The 19000-nt window shown below is 39.3% G+C and overlaps 1 long non-coding RNA gene across 2 annotated transcripts; it reads left to right on the top strand.

The window, feature by feature from the left end:
- The first annotated feature begins 11428 nt into the window (after positions 1 to 11428).
- LOC107765799 (uncharacterized) lies at positions 11429 to 16608 on the top strand. Of its 2 annotated transcripts, none has more exons than XR_001643512.2 (3): positions 11429 to 11824; positions 15443 to 15510; positions 16383 to 16608. It is a non-coding gene; the product is annotated as an uncharacterized LOC107765799 (long non-coding RNA). The 2 variants fall into 2 exon arrangements; XR_012703185.1 differs by having other exon boundaries at positions 15430 to 15510.
- Positions 16609 to 19000: the final 2392 nt, after the last annotated feature.

Below are 19000 nucleotides of genomic sequence, written 5' to 3'. Positions count from 1 at the left end.
AAAATGCCTGAAGCAAATTCAAAATCTCGAGAAATGTATTCAATCAGATTACAAAGATCTTTGTACGGTTTAAAGCAATCTGGGCGCATGTGGTATAATCGCCTTAGTGAATATTTGTTGAAAGTAGGTTACATAAATGATGTTATTTGTCCATGTATTTTTATAAAGAAAATGTCATGAGAATTTTTTATACTTGTTGTTTATGTTGATGACATAAATCTTGTTGGAACTCCAGAAGATCTCCAAAAGGCAATTGAATATCTTAAGAAAGAATTTGAGATGAAAGATCTTGGAAAGACAAAACTTTGTCATGGTCTGCAAATTGAACATTTAGAAGACGGGATCTTTATACATCAATCTGCCTATACAAAAAGGGTCTTAAAATACTTTTATATGGACAAAGTGTACCCATTGAGTACATCAATGTCTGTTCGATCACTTGAAATGAATAAAGACCCGTTCTATCCTCCAGAAGAGGATGGGGATGTAACGACCCGATCGGTCGTTTTGAATATTATAACCTCGTTTTCCCATTTACTGCTCAATTTATATCTTGAAATTGATTTATGACTTATCGGGTTAGTTGGTTCGGGTCCGAAAGTAACTCAGAGTGAAATGAGATACTTAGTCTTATAATTGAAAATTTAAGTTATAAAAGTGGACCGGATATGGACCTATGTGTAAACTACCTCGGATTTGAATTTTTATGATTCCAATAGCTTCGTATGGTGATTTTGGGCTTAGGAGCGTGTCCGGAATATTATTTGGAAGTCCGTAGAGGAATTAGGCTTAAAATGCCGAAAGTTTAATTTTTGAGAAGTTTGACCGGGGGTTGGGAGGGGGGGTGACTTTTTGATATCGGGGTCGGAATCCGATTCTGAAAATTGAAATACCTCTTTTATGTCATTTATGACTTGTGTGCGAAATTTGAGATCAATCAGACATGATTTGATAGGTTCCGGAGTCGTTTGTAGAAATTAAAAATTTCAAAGTTCATTAGGCTTGAATTGGGGTGTAATTCATAATTTTAGCGTCGTTTGAGGTGATTTGAGGGTTCGACTAAGTCCGTATGATATTTTAAGACTTGTTGGTATATTTGGTCGAGGTCCCGAGGGGCTCGGGTGAGTTTTGGATGGTTAACAGATCAAAAAATTGGATTTGAATAGCTACTAGAATTTTCTGATATCTGATAATGTTTTCCTTCTACGCGATCGCGTGAATGCGTTTGCGATCGCGTAGGCTTATTTGGTCAGTAGGGGGTTTTTGTCCTACGCAATCGCGTGGGGATATCTGTGATCACGTAGGGTTAATTGAGGCAGTGGCATTTTGTGCTTCGCGATCGCGTGAAGCGGGATGCGATCGCGTAGCTCTGGAGTTCTGTGACTCGCGAACGCGTGACGAAGGTCGCATTCGCGTAGAGTAAGTGGAGCGGAGTAGAAGTCATGCGTTTTGTGCTTCGCAATCGCGTGGACTAGTCCGCGATCACGTATGTCTGTGATGTTGTGCATCGCGATCGCGTGGGAAAGTCCGCGATCGCGTAGAGTAAAATCTGGGTGATGGAAATTGTTCTTCGCGATCACGTAGGAATGTTCGCGATCGCATAGAGCAAATGTCTGGGCAGAGAGTTTAAGTTCTGAAAATGAGAGTTTTTGACGATTTGGAGCTCGGATTTGAGGCGATTTTGGGTGATTTTCAGAGGAAACAACGAGGTAAGTGTTCTTAACTCAATATTGGTTAAATTACCCGAATCCATGGTTATTTTTATCATTTAATTGGTGAATTGAGTTGGAAAAAATTGAAAACCCTCTTGGTTTAAATTGAAGATTTGAGGGTCGAGTTGGGGTCGGATTTTGGTAGAATTGGTATGGTTAGACTCGTGGTTGAATGGGTTTCCGGATTTTGTAACTTTTGTCGAGTTCCGAGACGTGGGCCCCACAGACGATTTTTGAGCTAATTTTTGAATTTTTATGGAAAATCATTATTTTCTTATGGAATTAATTACAATAAATTTTTTTGACTGAAACGAATTATTTATGACCAGATTCGAGGCGTTTGGAGACCAATTCACGAGGAAAGGGCATTGCAGAATAAGAATTTCACGGCTTGATGTAAGTAATAGTTTTAAATCTGGTCTTGAGGGTATTAAACTCCAAATTTTGGTATCATGTGATTATTTTGGAGGTGGCGCACATGCTAGGTGACGGCGTGTGGGCGTGCACCGAGGGGATTGTGACTTGGTCCGTCTCGGGAAATTGTAAAGTTGAATAATTTGTTGTTAGCTATATGCTCTCTATGTGTTGATAAAATTTGACTGTAAATCATGTTAGAAATCATGCTTAGGCAATGTGATAGTACTGTTGGGACCCAAAGAGGTCGTTTACTTATTGAATTACCTTCTAAATGCTATATGTACTCAGTCTTGGTTTTTACTTGCATATTTTATCCCAGCCTCTGTTATTATTATTGATACAACATATCATTGTTGTTTGGGCTGATTTCATGATTATTGAGAGCCCGAGAGACTGGAGAGATTTATGACTGAGTAAGGCCGATGGCCTGATTGTGAGATATTTATACTATAGCACGTGAGTTGGCCGTGCAGATCCTTATATTATACTATATCACGTGAGTTGGCCGTGCAGATCCTTATATTATACTATAGCACGTGAATTGGTCGTGCGGATCCTTATATTATACTATTGCACGTGAGTTGGCCATGCAGCACGTGAGTTGGCCGTGCGGATCCAGATATTTATATTATGGCACATGAGTTGGCCGTGCGGATCCAGATATTTATATTATGGCACGTGAGTTGTTTGTGCAGCACGTGAGTTGTACGTGCAGATTATAGCGCTTGGGCTGTAGGAGCCCCTCCGGAGTCTGTACACCCCCAGTGAGTGCGGGTACCCATTGAGTGAGTGATGAGGGCTGGGAGCCCAGGGAGTGATGAGGACTGGGAGCCCGGTGAGTGATTGTTGTCGTGAGAGGTTGTACTTGATTTCCATTTGTTGTTGCACTTAGTTGCCATCCGTCATTGTTGTGAAATTTTTGAAAGATTGTTGATATACGGATTACATGAACAAGAATTGTATAAAAATTTATTTGACATTAAACTGCCATATTTGATAGCATGTCTATTCTTTGTTGGGATTACTGGAAATGAACCATAACTGTGTAGCTCGTTACTATCTTCAGTTCCTTATTTATTATTATTACTTGCTAAGTTGGTTGTACTCATACTACACCCTGTACTTTGTGTGTAGATCCAGGTGATCCCGGACATATCGAGTGTTGATCCTTTCGCGCGGTTGATTTTCAGGAGATTTTGAGGTAGCTGCCGTGTTCCGCAGACCTTGTCTCTCCTTCTCTATCTCTCTGTTCACTGTATTTGGTCTCAGACTATTATAGACTATATTTTCCAGACTTGTATTCATATTAGATGCTCATGTACTCAGTGACACCAGGTTTTGGGGAGTGTTTGTATTGTATTTAAATATTATATTTTCACCCTTAAAGAGAAGTTTGGGTTTTATTGAGATTATCGGCTTGCCTAGTATCGAGAAAGGCGCCATCATGACAGGTTGGGATTTTGGATTGTGACAAGTTGGTATCAGATCCTAGGTTACATAGGTCTCACGAGTCATGAGCAGGTTTAGTAGAGTCTTGCGGATCGGTACGGAGTCGTCTGTACTTATCTTCGAGAGGCTGCAGAAACCTTAGGAAAATTTCACTTTCTTGTATTCTGTCGTGCGAATTTGTTGATTCTGGAAACTAAATTTCTGCTATTCTATTCTCTCACAGATGGTGAGGACACGTACTATCGGATCGGACGGTCAACCACTAGTGCCACCGGTTAGGGCCGCAAGATGCCGGGGCCGTGGTAGAGACCGGGGCCGAGGTAGAGGTCGAGGTGTAGCTCGTACCCCAGTTGGAATAGCACATGTAGTACCACCAGTTGTTCCAGCACAGGAGCAGATTCCAGATATAGTTGAGACAACAGGATCAACTCAAGCACCTGCTGTGCCCATTGAGATTGCAGGCATTCAGGAGACTTTGGCCCAGATATTGGCAGCCTGCACTGGCCTTGCTCATGTGGTTTCAGCTTAGGCTGCACCTACCACTTCTCAGGCTGGGGGAGGTAGTCATACCCCCGTTGCCCGTACTCTAAATCAGGTAGTACAAGGACTTCAGATACTGGGGGCACTACCAGCCCAGCCGGTTGCAGCTGCTCAGGCCCCGGTAGTTCCTGTTATGGCTGATGATGAGCAAAGGAGACTTGAGAGATTCCATATTCACTGATATGGTGGAGGACATTCTCGAGGTTTTCATGGATGATTTTTCTGTCGTGGGGGGTTCTTTTGAAGAGTGCTTGGATAACTTGGATAAGGTATTGGCACATTGTGAAGAAACTAACTTGGTGCTGAATTGGGAGAAGTGTCACTTTATTGTCAACGATGGCATTGTCCTCGGTCACATGATTTCCAAAAATGATATTGAGGTTGATAAAGCAAAAATTGAAGTGATATCCAAACTCTCTCCCCATACTTCAGTAAAAGGAGTGAGAAGCTTTCTAGGTCATGCGGGGTTTTACCGCTGATTCATCATGGACTTTTCTAAGGTGGTAAACCCCTTGTGCAAACTCTTGGAGAAAGATTTTAGTATGCAAAGCCTCTTCACACCAGACACCATTCTCAGGTGACGCCAAAACAATGCCAACCGACTCTAACCATCTGAGTCCTTTCTAGCTCATCCGAGCTCGTGACATTCTTGCCAACACCGAACCGCAACCTTGATCCTCAACTTCCAAATCCCATGCTACTCACTGCACTTAATCATGCCAATGCGCAAGAGCACAAAAATTTCTTCATAACTCCGGAACCACTAATAGGGTAAACACTTCATCATATAGAAATATTTTACTTAGCTCAGTTCAAGAGAACCATTGTAACACGTAGCCAAATTCCCATAACCACATTAAATACAAACCTCGAGTAGTGGTTTAAACCACCATAATCCTTCCGGGATCCGTCTACACATAACATGCCATAATGCTCAATGCCCCTAACTAAAATTAATTACGGCGACCGTCAAACCTTGCACGTACCACCACAAATCACATGCACAACGCAAAACGCTGAAGGAGCTGATCATTGCCATCATCATGCCAATTCAACCATTGCTAACTAAACCTGACTTCTCCTAATTTACTCCGGACCTTTCTTAGAAACACAAAAGCTCATTTATTAATATAACAAACTCAATCCGCACTCATCACGAGTGACCCTATTTCACGAGACCACATTGTCTCAAAACCCACGAACCATTTCATACCCTTCTTGTGCGCATAATCGCGTCTTCAACTGATATACCCATTCTGGTGATTTTTCTATAAATCCAAAGTTACATGCTCCCCTTTCTCTCATGATACCCAATATACCAAGGATAACACGGAACACTCCAAGCTCCTTTATCATAATCTGCTGCAAAAGCTCGATATTCAACCATACTATGGACTCGAAATCCTTAGACACCACACCTTAACTTTTGAATCTACTAGGACCGTTATTGAGAGTCACCCCACTCTGACTTGGTCTCGAATATAATCAACTCTAAGGCACTGCTAGCACATGAGAACCCTCTCAAATAAGCACCTGGCCGAATCATCTTCCTTGTAACTCGCCTCTACACGAAGCATAAATACCGAGTCTTCCCAAAACCTGAGCATGAATCGATAAGGCCAACTATAGTACACATTCCTCAAATCGCTTGCTCAAATTACCACTAATATTCTCTTTCCTTGGTCATAATAACCCATCAATATGCCGATAACTAGAAATCTTACAAATAGACGACCATGCAATCCAATTGTGGGCGGCAGGACTCTCCCACTTAGCTCGAAGCTACTATTGCATAAACCTGAAACCCACCAAGATTCTTCCTTCATTGACATGATCTAGCCCAATCAACCCGCCAAATTCCTCGAAATCCTTTCTATTAAACACTTCATGAATACTCTGAATCACTAGCCACATGCACATATTCGACCTCTTCCTGGATAGTCAGTAGAAATTCTCCGTAAGAGCTTTGTCAATACCACGCAACCGCTAACCCGCTCACAGGAGATGACCCACATGTGAAAACTACATGCCGACATATTCTAACGTCGTTGCACTAGGTATAATTACTATGAAGTCAGTGGATCATCCTGAGTCCGAGCTCATTCACCAGTTGCACTAGTCCATTCACCCCTCATGGACGTCAACTAAAGGTGCGACAATACATTCCAATCCAAAGTCATGTGATATCATTCTTCATATCAAGAAACTCCTTTCTGTTGTATCCAATATCCCGCCGTATAATAGCCAATATTTTAAATTAAGTCCGTAGACCCAATCACCGTCTACCATCATTCCCAAATCACTCGAAACTTTCCTCAAGGCGTGTAGCTATCCTATCACAGAACCCACATGTTACTCTGCCACTCTCCCACTTTGGTCAAAATCACTCCTTTACTACCCGACTCATATTTCTCACGCTTAGCCTTCTATAAGTGTATCCACCGCAAGGCACCTCCCACATGCCCTTCCTCATCCTTCGCTGCCCAGTTGTTACCTTAAATCAAAATCTACCTCTGTAGCACTTGAACCGATAGATTGCTACCAACTTTAAACCTTTTCGAAAATCATCTTTATCGAGCCATCAATACCAGGAATGTCGATTCGATCCTGAACCCCTGTACACTGCGACCTCTGACAACCGCTTTCCCGGTAGCATTTATAATACTCTGCCCCAAGGCGAATTGAAGGAAACCATAACATCGGCGAACTTAACACATTATAACCAATCAAGGACGATGACGCCATATCACAGGCGAAGATTCCACCACGCTCGAAAATATCGAGTCCCGCTACTCCATCAACCCAAGTCCGAACATTCTTAATTAGATTGCCTTTCCTTCGTCAGAAGTAAAATACCGAATCTGAATCATGCACTGGGTAAACCTCCTTTCAAGTCATTCACTGCCCCGAGACATAGGCAAGCACACTACCTTCACATCAATACTGTGCGATAATAACTCATGAGCATCACAACATGTGCATAGCCTCAAAGCTCTCAGAAGTACAACTACTGAGCTGAAATGACGGAATATCCTTCCACAAGGCGATGACAATAGCCTAATCAATTACACAGGGAGAAACATCCCGCACCACATCTGTAGTACCATTACAATTTCTCAATTCCCGATTTATAACCAGCGCTTCACGTCGCATAAGATTGAATGGGAAAGAAATGAAGGCATAAGCCTCAAAGAAAATCAAATCGCACGATGAGGAATCAAGAAGGGAAGTGCTCCTAACAGCCTTGTAGCCTCTCGAAGATAAGTACAGACGTCTCCGTACCGATCCGCAAGACTCTACTAGACTTGCTCATGACTCCTGAGAACTAAGTGAACCTAATACTCTGACACCATGTTGTCACGACCCAAAATCCTTGAAAGGTCGTGATGGCGACATACACTACTATCAGGCAAGCCAACACCAATAATTAATAAATTCTCATTTTTAATATTCTTGAAATCATAGTTTTTTCCCTTAATTAAATAGTAGAAGATGGAGTTTACAAAATATAATAATATCTTTAAAAATTCCAATACAATGCAACCCATAATCATCCCAAAACCCGGTGTCACAAGTGCATGAGCCTTTTCTAGAAATTTAAAATAAAATACAATAACTGTCCGTAATACAATTTGGACAGGAAAGAAATACAATACTCTGAAGGATACTCTGTTGGTTGTGGTGCGTCGTATAGAATGCAGCTCACCTAAGTCCCCGCCATAATCACGCCTTTATGCCCACAAGGCCGCTAAACATATGTGTACCTCTACAAAATGTGCAGCAAGTATAGTATGAGTACGTAAATCAACGCGTACCCAGTAAGTATCCCGCCTAACCCCGAAAAAGTAATGACGATGGGTCGACTTCGATACTTACTATGGGCTATAAATAGGATATCAATGATATAATTAAGTATGGATTATATGAACGGTTGCAAGCTCAATATTTTGAAGTAAGTAAGTAGTTCTGTTATAATTAAGGAATCTCCAAATTTATTTTCATCTTTTAACAATTTATATCTCCGGCCAGTGAAGCCATATCAATTGTCATAAATTTCAGGGCAAGCAATATAAGCATGCACAAATCATGTCGAGGTCGTACGGCCCGATACAACAAGTATTTAAAATGTGCACTGCCAGAGGGTCGAATGGCGCGAACCATAGATGTATCTATTTAATCTACCGAGACGTTCGGCCCATTCCACAAAATATAACACATTCAAATAATCAATCAAGAATTCATCAAGGGGAAATTATCCAAGGAAAAATGCAATTTCTCTTTTAAAAGTCAAGAAAACGATGTCTAGCCTTTTAGAAATTTATTAACAAAGTTCGATATGATTTAAGCATTTAAAATTGACAACAAGATTGCAAATATTACAAGTAAAGCATGCTTTTGGGTCCTAGACTACCCGAACTTAAGCATAATAGTAGCTACGCACGGGCTCTCGTCACCTCGTGCGTACGTAGCCCTCACAAACAGGAGCACACATTGATTTATTTAACCTATGGGGTAAATTCCCTCTTACAAGGTTAGAAATAAGACTTAGCTCGTTCCGAAATTTCATAACCGGCTCCAAAGCCTCCCTAACACCTCAAACTGATATTCGTCGCTCCAAAACTAGTCAAATAAGTTGCAACCCAATCAAAATATACTCTAATACTCATAATTAATCAATTTATTACAATTTTTAACTCCGCTTAAAAAGTCGATAAAATCACCCTCGGGCCCACGTGCCCGGATTTCGAAAGTTTTCGAAGATAAACTTTTCCCATAACATCACAGACTAAAATATATAATTTATTCTCAATTCCATGTCCAAAATTCGTGGTAAAAGTCCAAAAATATAATTTTCTAGGTTTTTCTTCAAAACCCCAAATTTCTACAAATATTTATGCCAAAATCCATGTATAAACCTTGTATGTAACTCACAACTAGTAGAAATCACTTACCTCATGCTTGATTATGAAATCCCCTCTTCAAAAGCTCCAAAAATCGCCCAAGCCATGTGAAAATGGGTGAAATGAACTCAAACCCCGCTTAAAAGCATTCTGCCGAGCCCGGTCCTTCGCACCTGCGGTCAAGTAGCCACATCTGCGAGAAACCTTCTGCTTCTGCGCCTGCTTCCGCTTCTGCGAGGCACTTTCTTCTTCTGCGCTTGCGTAGATACGGCCAAAAGCTCCGCACCTGTGGTCCTTTACTTTGCCAGCCTGCTTCGCACCTGTGACTCTAATGTCGCTTCTGCGCCCTCCGCACCTGTGACTCTAATGTCGCTTCTGCGCCCTCCGCACCTGCGGTCAAAACCTCGCAGGTGCGGGTACACCAGATATTAGCGGCCTCAACTCTTCTTTAAATTCTAAATTCGATCCGCTAACCATCCGAAATCCACCCGAGGCCCTCGGTACCTCAACCAAATATACCAACACGTTCCAAAATATGTTACGAACTTAGTCGAGCCTTCAAATCACATCAAACAATGTCGAATTCATGAATCGCACCCCATTTCAAGCTTAATGAAATTTAGAATTTCAACTTTTACATTAGATGCCGAAACCTATCAAATCACGTTCGATTGACCTCAAATTTTGCACACAAGTCATAATTGACACTACAGACCTATTCCAACTTCCAGAATCAGAATCTGACCCCAATATCAAAAAGTCCACTCCCTGTCAAACCTCTCAAAATTATCCAAATTTCTAACTTTTGCCAAATGACCCCAAAATGACCTACGGACCTCCAAATCCACTCTCGGACGCGCTCCCAACACCAGAATTACCATACAGAGCTATTCCCAGGCTAGGAATCCCAAGCGGACATTGATAACTCTGCTCCTATAAGGAGACATTGGAGTGGAATCAAACACATATTGCGATATCTAAAAGGAACTTAGCCGAGCCTTCAAATTACATCAAACAACGTCGAATTCATGAATCGCACCCCATTCCAAGCTTAATGAATTTTAGAATTTCAACTTTTACATTCGATGCCGTCGAAACCTATCAAATCACATCCGATTGACCTCAAATTTTGCACACAAGTCATAATTGACATTACGGACCTATTCCAACTTCCGGAATCGGAATCCGACCCTGATATCAAAAAGTCCACTCCCGGTCAAACCTCTCAAAATTATCCAAATTTTCAACTTTTGCCAAATGACCCCAAAATGACCTACGGACCTCCAACTCCACTTCCGGACGCGCTCCCAACACAAGAATCACCATACGGAGCTATTCCCAAGCTCGGAATCCCAAACGGACATTGATAGCATTGAAATGCACTTCAACCCAAATTTATGGAATTCTTACAAAATGCTAACTTCCACAATAGGTGTTGAAACGCTCCCGGGGCATCTAAAACTCGATCCGAACATACGCCCAAGTTTGATATATGATCTGAATCTAGAGAGCTATTCTGCTCACATAACACCATCGTTACGCGGAACCATAACACACATGAAATTAACGAGACGTTTCACAACTTACACGGCAAATATAGTATTACATGAAATAGCCATCGACGAAACGACACCATACGTCCGAATACTCTTCCATAAGGAGCACTATGCTGAAATGAACACATCCGGTCTGATATAGAGCCCATATTCATATTTAAATCCTTTCATGGACCTCAAGCCGATTTTGATCGCACCGTACCAGGCTAATAACCTTTCAAGGGTCCATAATAACCCCTTTTTCCCATAACACATAAGAACAACCATCATAACCGGGACAAGCTTCCACAGTCCACCACAAACGAACCGAGCATCCTCCAGGCACGAATTCCTACTTAGCGATATTACCACAATCTTCATACTTGGTTTCCATTCCTCAATCAATCAAGTGACTACACGTCACACTTATACAATCTTCCCGTGGGATATGCTCTCGTGACATTCTGCACTAGTTAACAAGTTTGTACATTCATACTACAGGCCACACCAACGTTGTAAAGCAATTCAAGTACAATTCTTTAAGTTAGAGGCTTTAAGAATTAAATATTGAGTATATTAATTTTACCTTGCTTTTTATTTACTTATTTTAGTAAGAGTAGATTATTTTGCTTATTTATTATCAAGAAAAGAAAATATTACAAAAAAAAAAAAGAATCAATCACAATTGGTCACTTGTAAAAGATTCAACCTAACAAATTCCCTCTTTTCTTGGTAACTTCTCACTTGCACACACTTTTGATGGCCTGACAATTCACTAATTTTTAACCAACTCTCACGTGGCCCTCTCCCTCATCTCTCTTACTTATAAACACACAAGGACACACACAAAAAAGGAGGATAGAAAAAGGGGGGATCGGGGAAACAAAAAAATAGAGAAAAACACATAAAGAAAATTGGAGGGAAAACGCAGAGGAGGAGCAGCTGAAAATTTTCCATTCTCTCTAGTCGGCCTCTCTTCCTCATAACAGCAGCTCAAAACCCTTCTTCCCCCTGTAAAAACCATCTCTAAAAGTTTCAGAACCCACCTGAAATCCAGCCTTAAAGCTCAACGAAACAACCTTAAACCACCGAAAATATCACCCCAAACCAATGCGAAAAATCAACTCGAAATCACCATCCAAATCTGATCGAGCTGAGTCATTCGGAGTTGCGATTCCGGTTCGAGTTTATGGTCCGTAGCTCGCTTGAGAACTGCTGTTTTTGGATATTCTTTTGCACTGTACATGTTGGAAAATTTTCAGCAATTAAGGTCCATTCTTTTCTCTATGTACTATTTCTTTCTTTCTTTTTTTGGAATTTTTCTTCCATGAACGTGATTATGAATATGATGCCATGGTTTTCTTGCGTAGGAGTGAAAGATTTATTCTCCATTTCTATTTTCAAATATTGAATCATGCTTTAAATGTTCATATGTGAATTCTTTCTGGTTGTCATGTTTTGGATAATATCTAGTGAGATAATTTTGGTATTGCTGCAACGATAATTTACTTGGGGGAAACCCAACAGTTCATTAGAATTAGGATTTTGAGCTAACTCTGATTTAGATAACTAATGGGCCGTGGATTTTGCTTTAATGATATTGGGCCGTCTTAAGTTTAGTATTGGGTCTATAATTTGAAAATAGAGCAGATCTGGATCCTATCATGATTTAAGTTGAATGGGTTGCAGTTTCATTTAGTCAAAAGGATGGGCTTTGGACTTCTGTTGTCGTTAATCCCAAAATACAGCATGCTAAGTTATATTTAGCGACTTGTTGATAATAGCTAAGTCACACCTCTTCCACAAACAATCTCATATCCATAAACTCTTGGCCTTACAATAATATCAAAGTAGGAAAAATAATTCATGAATACTTTAGTATGCTTTTAGAAACGCTCTTAAATAATCAAATTATCGTGATTATGTATACGTTCGCGTGACATAATTACGATATTCAAAATTAAAATTAAGGTATGCGTTCGCGCAACTTTGGACACAATAATCGTAATAATAAAGTGTTACTAATTGTGTACGTGTACGCGTGACATGAAAGACGGACGGACACACACACACGTGGTTCGTTTCAAGATAATTTCATAACGCCATATATTAAAAGCGGTAAAAAGGTAAATGTACATAGGTTCTAAAACTAGTAATTAAGCAATTTAATTAAGCCAAGTATGATTAAAGCGGCCGTGCTAAAACCCCGAAATCCGGAAATGCCTAACACCTTCTCCCGGGTTAACAGAATTCCTTACCCGATTTTCTGATTTCGCAAACTTTAAGACGGAGTCAAAATTTTCCTCGATTTGGGATTTAAAATAAACCGGTGATTTGGGACACCATAACAAATATTTCAAGTGGCGACTCTAAGATTAAATAAATAATCCTATTTCGAATAATGTCACTTTAATTGGAAAAACTCCCATATCCCCTCGGAAAAAAAGATGTGTGACAGCTCTAGAGTTATGAAAACTTTGTTTATGTATGATTCAAGCATATGATGTATTTACTTTACACTAGCTATGTAAACTCTAAATCTTAGAAACTCGTGATTTGTACTATCAATCCTTGGGAAATGTCTAAGATTCATATATTTTCTTTTATTTATTTGTCTCATTAAATTTTATTGGAATTGGTTTATTGTCAATTGGCTTACCTAGCGGATTGGGTTAGGTGCCATCATGATTAGTTGGATTTTGGGTCGTGGCATCTCTATACTCACTCGAGGACGAACGTTTATTTAAGAGGGGGAGAATGTAATGACTCATTCGGTCGTTTTGAGTATATTAGTCCCATTTTCCCTATTTGATGCTTTACGTGTGTGTATTTATGATTACGTGATTTACGGGGTTGATTGGTGTGGTTTCAGAAAAGTTTTAGATTAATTTGGGACACTTAGTCCCTTGGTTGAAGGCTTAAGTTGTAAGAATTGACCGGAGTTTGACTTTTGTGTAGACACTCCAAAATAGTATTTTGATGGTTTCGATAGCTTCTTATGGTAATTTTGGACTTAGACGTATGTCCGGATTTGAATTTGGAGGTTTCAGGTTGTTTTGGCTTGAATTAGCGAAAGTTGGAAAATTGATGGTTTGGAAGGTTGATAGTTTGACCGAGGGTTGACTTTGTTGATATCAGATTCAGATTGTGGTTTCGGGAGTTGGTATAGGTAATTTATTTTATTTGGGGCTTGCATACAAAATTTGAGGTCATTCGGAGTTGTTTAGGTTTGTTCGGCGTAAGTTTTGAAATTGAAAACTTAGATTAGTTCATTAGGCTTGAATTGATGTGTGATTCGTATTTTTTATGTTATTTATTGTGATTTGAGACCTCAAGTAGGTTCGTGTTATGTTTTGGGATTGGTTGGTGTGTTTGGACGGGGTTCCGGTGGCCTCGGGTGTATTTCGGATGGGCTACGGGTCATTTCATCATATTTGGACTAGGGCTGTTCAAAATCGAACAGTAACCGTTAACCGGACCGAACCGATGGTTTATTGGCTTATTGGTATCGGCTTATTAGGGTAATGGATGGTGAACGGATTGAGATTTTATAATTAACAGCTTAACGGTTTGAGGGCAGATTACTCAATTTTCTTATCGGATAAACCGTTAAACCGTTAAGAATTTTTATATTTACACTTTTACCCTTATGTATATTAAGTACTATTTAGCCTTCACGGGTGAGCCCCACATCTTTCTCATGGTGTTCAAGAGTTTCAGATTCTACCCATATTCTTATTAAGAGTATTCAAAAAATTTGTTCCAGAGATTGTTCTATGTACTCCATGACAAGTCTTCACCGAGTAATGTACTGAGGATTATGAATGGTAAGTTGAAATGATAAAAGCCAGTGAACTATGCAGTTTGGCCGTTTGTTATTCACAAGACTAGGATTGTTCAAAAATTTCTTTTTTGGTTTAGCCGATAATTGTTAATGTGATACAACTTCGCTCGTTGTCTTATTGGATGGCTAGCAGATTACTACATTTATAATCCGATAACCGATAAGCCGAACCGTTAAGCATAATTATCCGCCTGATAAACACCCCTAATTTGGACTATTGTTTCTAATGTCTGGTGCTTCTTTCATCGCGATCGCGACTAAGGAGTCACGTTCGCGGAGGCCTTTATGGCGTCTGGCAGGTTTGTACTTCGCGTTGGCAAGAATAGGAACACGTTCGTAAGGATTTGAGGAGGCAGTGATTCGCGATAGCGAGATGAGCTATGCCTTTGCGTTGAAGGGGAGACCGGCTGGGCATCAGGCGTTTTAGCCTTCGTGTTCGTGGTAGGTGGAGCGCGTTCGCGTAGGCATATGTTGGGTTGATCATCGCGTTCGCGAATGGGATGTCACGTTCGCGAAGAAGAGAGTAGCAGCTAGGTGAATTTGTTCTTCGTGATCACGGAGGTATTTCCGTGATCGCGATGTGTATACTTGGGCAGACCTATTTAATACTCTATTTCGAGAGTTTTTTGTTATTTTATCATATTTTGAGTTAGAGAGATCGGTTTTGGGCAATTTTGGAGGAAAATTTTACGATTTGGATAAATATTTTGGACTCGAATTTGTTTATATTTCATGATTCCAACCTCGATTTTAGTGTTTGATTAATGATTTGAATTGGAGAAATTGGAGATTTTAGTAAAAACTTTTCTAAAAGATAAATTGATGATTTGAATGCCGATTTGAGGTCGGAATTGGATAATTTTGGTATGGTTTGACTCATATCGAAATGAGTGTTCAGAATTTGTGAGTTTTGTCAGGTTCTGAGGTGTGGGTCTGGGGTTGACTTTTTGAGTTGACTTTTTTATTTTAGTTAAAGATCAAATCTTTATTACTCAGAATCGTTTCTTATGGTTTTTATTTATGATATTAAGTTATTTTGGCTAGATTCGAACTGTCCTGATGTGGATTTGTACGGGAAAGGCTTACTAGTGGATTGATTTAGCTTGTTTGAGGTAAGTATCTTCTCTAACTTTATGTGGGGGAACTAATCCGTATAATTTGGTCTAATTGCATTATTTGAATTATGTGAAGGATGTGTACATTATTTGAATTATGATCGGTTTAGATATTTAGGCTATTAATATGCTTTTAACTAAAGTTGTTGTTATATGGAATATCTTTCACTGTTGAGTTATTTTCCATTTTATTTATTGTTGTTGAAATTCTTGTACACATTATTGTTGAGCCATGGGCTATATATTATATTGATATTGTTATTTTGGCAATCGGCACGTGTGGTGCGAGTTGATTATTGTGTTGTGATGAGATGTGCATACGGCGACATAAGGGTGGTGATATTGATATGCATGTGGCGAGATAAGGGGAATTTATGTGCGTGTTGCTAGTAAGGAGAATTACTTCATTTTAAAAGTATACGCGACGAGATAAGGGGGCTAAAGCGCATGAAGCTATTTCGAAAAAAATATTTTTAAAATAAATATAAGGCTCACGCGGTGTCATAAGGAAGATTTGTGATTTGTGACTTGTGAATTGCGATTATGAGGTGTGGTACCTCGATGTGATTCTTATTGTAAATCTTGTGTTGGAACGGCTTGATGATTTGAACTGCTGTTATTTTCCTTAATTTGTTTCACTTGTCTTTTAACTGTGTTTGATTATTTTGTTGTTCATCACATGTTTACTCTTCTTGTCATTTATTGCTTTTACTTCCCGTTGTTAGTTTTATATTAATATTCTGCACAAGTTGTCATGTCTAGTGAGTATCTTGACTTATACCTCGTCACTACTCCACCAAGGTTAGTCTTGATACTTACTGGGTACCGTTGTGGTGTACTCATACACACTTCTGCATATTTTTGTGCAGATCTAGGTATCTCAGAGCGTGCCGGACACTAGCTAGTTGCTTTTGAGCTGCTGAGGAGACTTCAAGGTATACCTGTCATCCCGTTCGCAGACCTCAAAATCACCTTCTGATGTTATCTTTACTATTGTTTATTTTCATTCTAGAACAATGTTGTATTTAGAAATTTCTAGTGTATTCAGTAGAGAATCGATTTTGGGGATGTATGACTATGATCAGTTTCAGCTTTTATTATGTCATTTATTAGTTTAAGTTAATAGCTAAGTTATTTATTTCTGTTAAAATTTTTAACATGTATTAGGCTTACCTAATTTTAGAGATTAGGTGACAACACGATCCTAAAGGTGAGATTTTGGGATCGTGACACCTTTTGCACGCAATGAACGGTCAATTGCATCTTGAAGCATAGATTCACCCGAGAGATGTGTGATCCACTCCACCAAATTTCCCTTAAAACTCTCAGGAGCTTTGGACACGTAAGTAGGCCTCTCACCGGTTACCAACTCAAGAAGTACAACACCAAAGTTAGAGACATCACCTTTAGGATTAATGAAGTGCTTCTGGTTTTAGTACTTAGGTTTTTTCTGTGTAACCGGTTGAGCATATCTGATACTTGCATGATCCCTTTAGTAGGGCAGCAGTATATGTTAGTGTCATATCAATCCCCCCCTCCTCCCGTGTTAAACCTGCACTTCCTGAATAAACTAGACGGGAGCATACCTGTATGAATATATATATATATATATATAAAATTTATTTTTATCCATATATATATATATATATATATATATATATATATTAGAAATCATGGAATCCCCTGGTGTCAGTTTGTTATTTACAAATATTTGTTCTATGACATTGACATTTGATATTGCATCTAGAAATCATGTTCGTAGAAGCCAATGCTTGTCTCCAGTCTTACATATTACCTTCATATGTTGATGAACTGAATAAGAACGTCAACATGAATCTTGAGGGGGTTAAAATCTAGTTTGGGGCTGGTTTGGTTGGTCGCCTTATGTTGCTTGAACATGCACATCTGACTACTGGGCTTTTGGCGCATTTGAAAGGTTCATGAAGGCCCAGAATACACCTGGTTCGCCTTTAGGCTTGTTCATTTAATTATTTGAGCCTGTAATATTCTGATTTATTTTTTGCTCATCTCCTTGATTGGGTATGTAATAATTTATTCGTAAACAGACAGCTATGGGGACCACAGCGAACATTTGGGGTTGGGACTTTATTTTGTTTCGAAAGCAGGCCTATAGGACTATTTATACATTGAGGGTAGATAACATGTCTTTAGGTTTTAATATGTATGCGCGCGTTTAGATATCCCGCCTATAGGATCCCATGCCCCACTAACAATATGCGCAACCTATTCAGCCTAAGTTTACATCATGTTTCTTCGTTTAGTCACACGCCCGTTCACGCATATGATTTTGCACATCATGGACTGCTTTAGTCTGATCCTTGACGTACTGTCGGGTGCTCAATTAGAAATCATGTCTTAGGAATCACATCATTAATTCGAATATTTAAGTTCTGTTAATCATTAAATGCTTGTTAACCTCTATTCTAATCATCTAGATATTATGCTTATAGGTTTATTTAAACTTACAACTTGAAATAACTTGATAACTTAATAACTCTCTAGATGATGCTTTCACATATTCAAACTGGTTCTTTAACTTAATCTACATCAACATTTTTTAGACTGCCGCTAGTTAATTTACCTGCTTGCACGAAGTGTCTATTTTGGAGGCTATTTAAGCCCTGCGTGATTATGTGCTATCTATTTAAGTCCTATGTGCTCCTCTTATTTGACGCCTTTGTTTTAATTTTGAGCAATCTTAGGACTTTTAGTATGGGACTGGTGGTGACACCCATAGGACACGAGTTACAATGTATTAGTGTGCTTTAGGTAAATAACTTAAAGATAGTAATCGAGTAACATGAGATAATAATTAATTTAAATCCTTAACCGCTCTTTGGTGACATAGATTCGTTTAATTGGAGTTATTTGGGGAAAAGGTGCCCTAACGCACCTTAAATCATTAGGTGGCAACTCTTCTCTTTTAATACTCATTTAAAAAAGTTATCGCATGTCGAAACCCGCTTTCGCGAGAAAATGGGGCGCGACAATTATGTACTAGTTTTTAAAACCGTTGTAATTTTTTTAGTCTAGGTGTTTAGTTCCTGACGTGAAAAGTTCCCCATTTCTACTTGCAAACTTCATCTAACTCATATCTATATAAGAGGAGGTGTTTGAACCATGTAAATGTTAATTTTCTTCATCCCATTACACTAAAGTGCTTATCCTACTTCAAACTTTGGTATGCACATGTTTGACTTGTTTTTTTACATACATAAATTTGAAGATTATAGTGATTTTATGGGTATTTCATTGCCAAATTGATTACTTCATGTAAGGGCAAATATAAGCATATTAAGTCATTTTGATGTGTGGCTGGTTGGCATATGAACTTGGAATGCTTGGACGATGTTAACTTGTCGTCCATAGACATCTTTTCCGCAACTATAAACACGTGGTTTATGCATTGTTGATTGAAGAACCTTTAGGACAGACGACAAGAATGTTTTATTCTTGTTACCTCACC

The sequence above is a fragment of the Nicotiana tabacum genome, chromosome 19, assembly GCF_000715075.1.
Source record: "Nicotiana tabacum cultivar K326 chromosome 19, ASM71507v2, whole genome shotgun sequence".
Classification (NCBI taxonomy): Eukaryota; Viridiplantae; Streptophyta; class Magnoliopsida; order Solanales; family Solanaceae; genus Nicotiana; species Nicotiana tabacum.
This window is presented reverse-complemented; position numbering and strand designations above follow the sequence as displayed.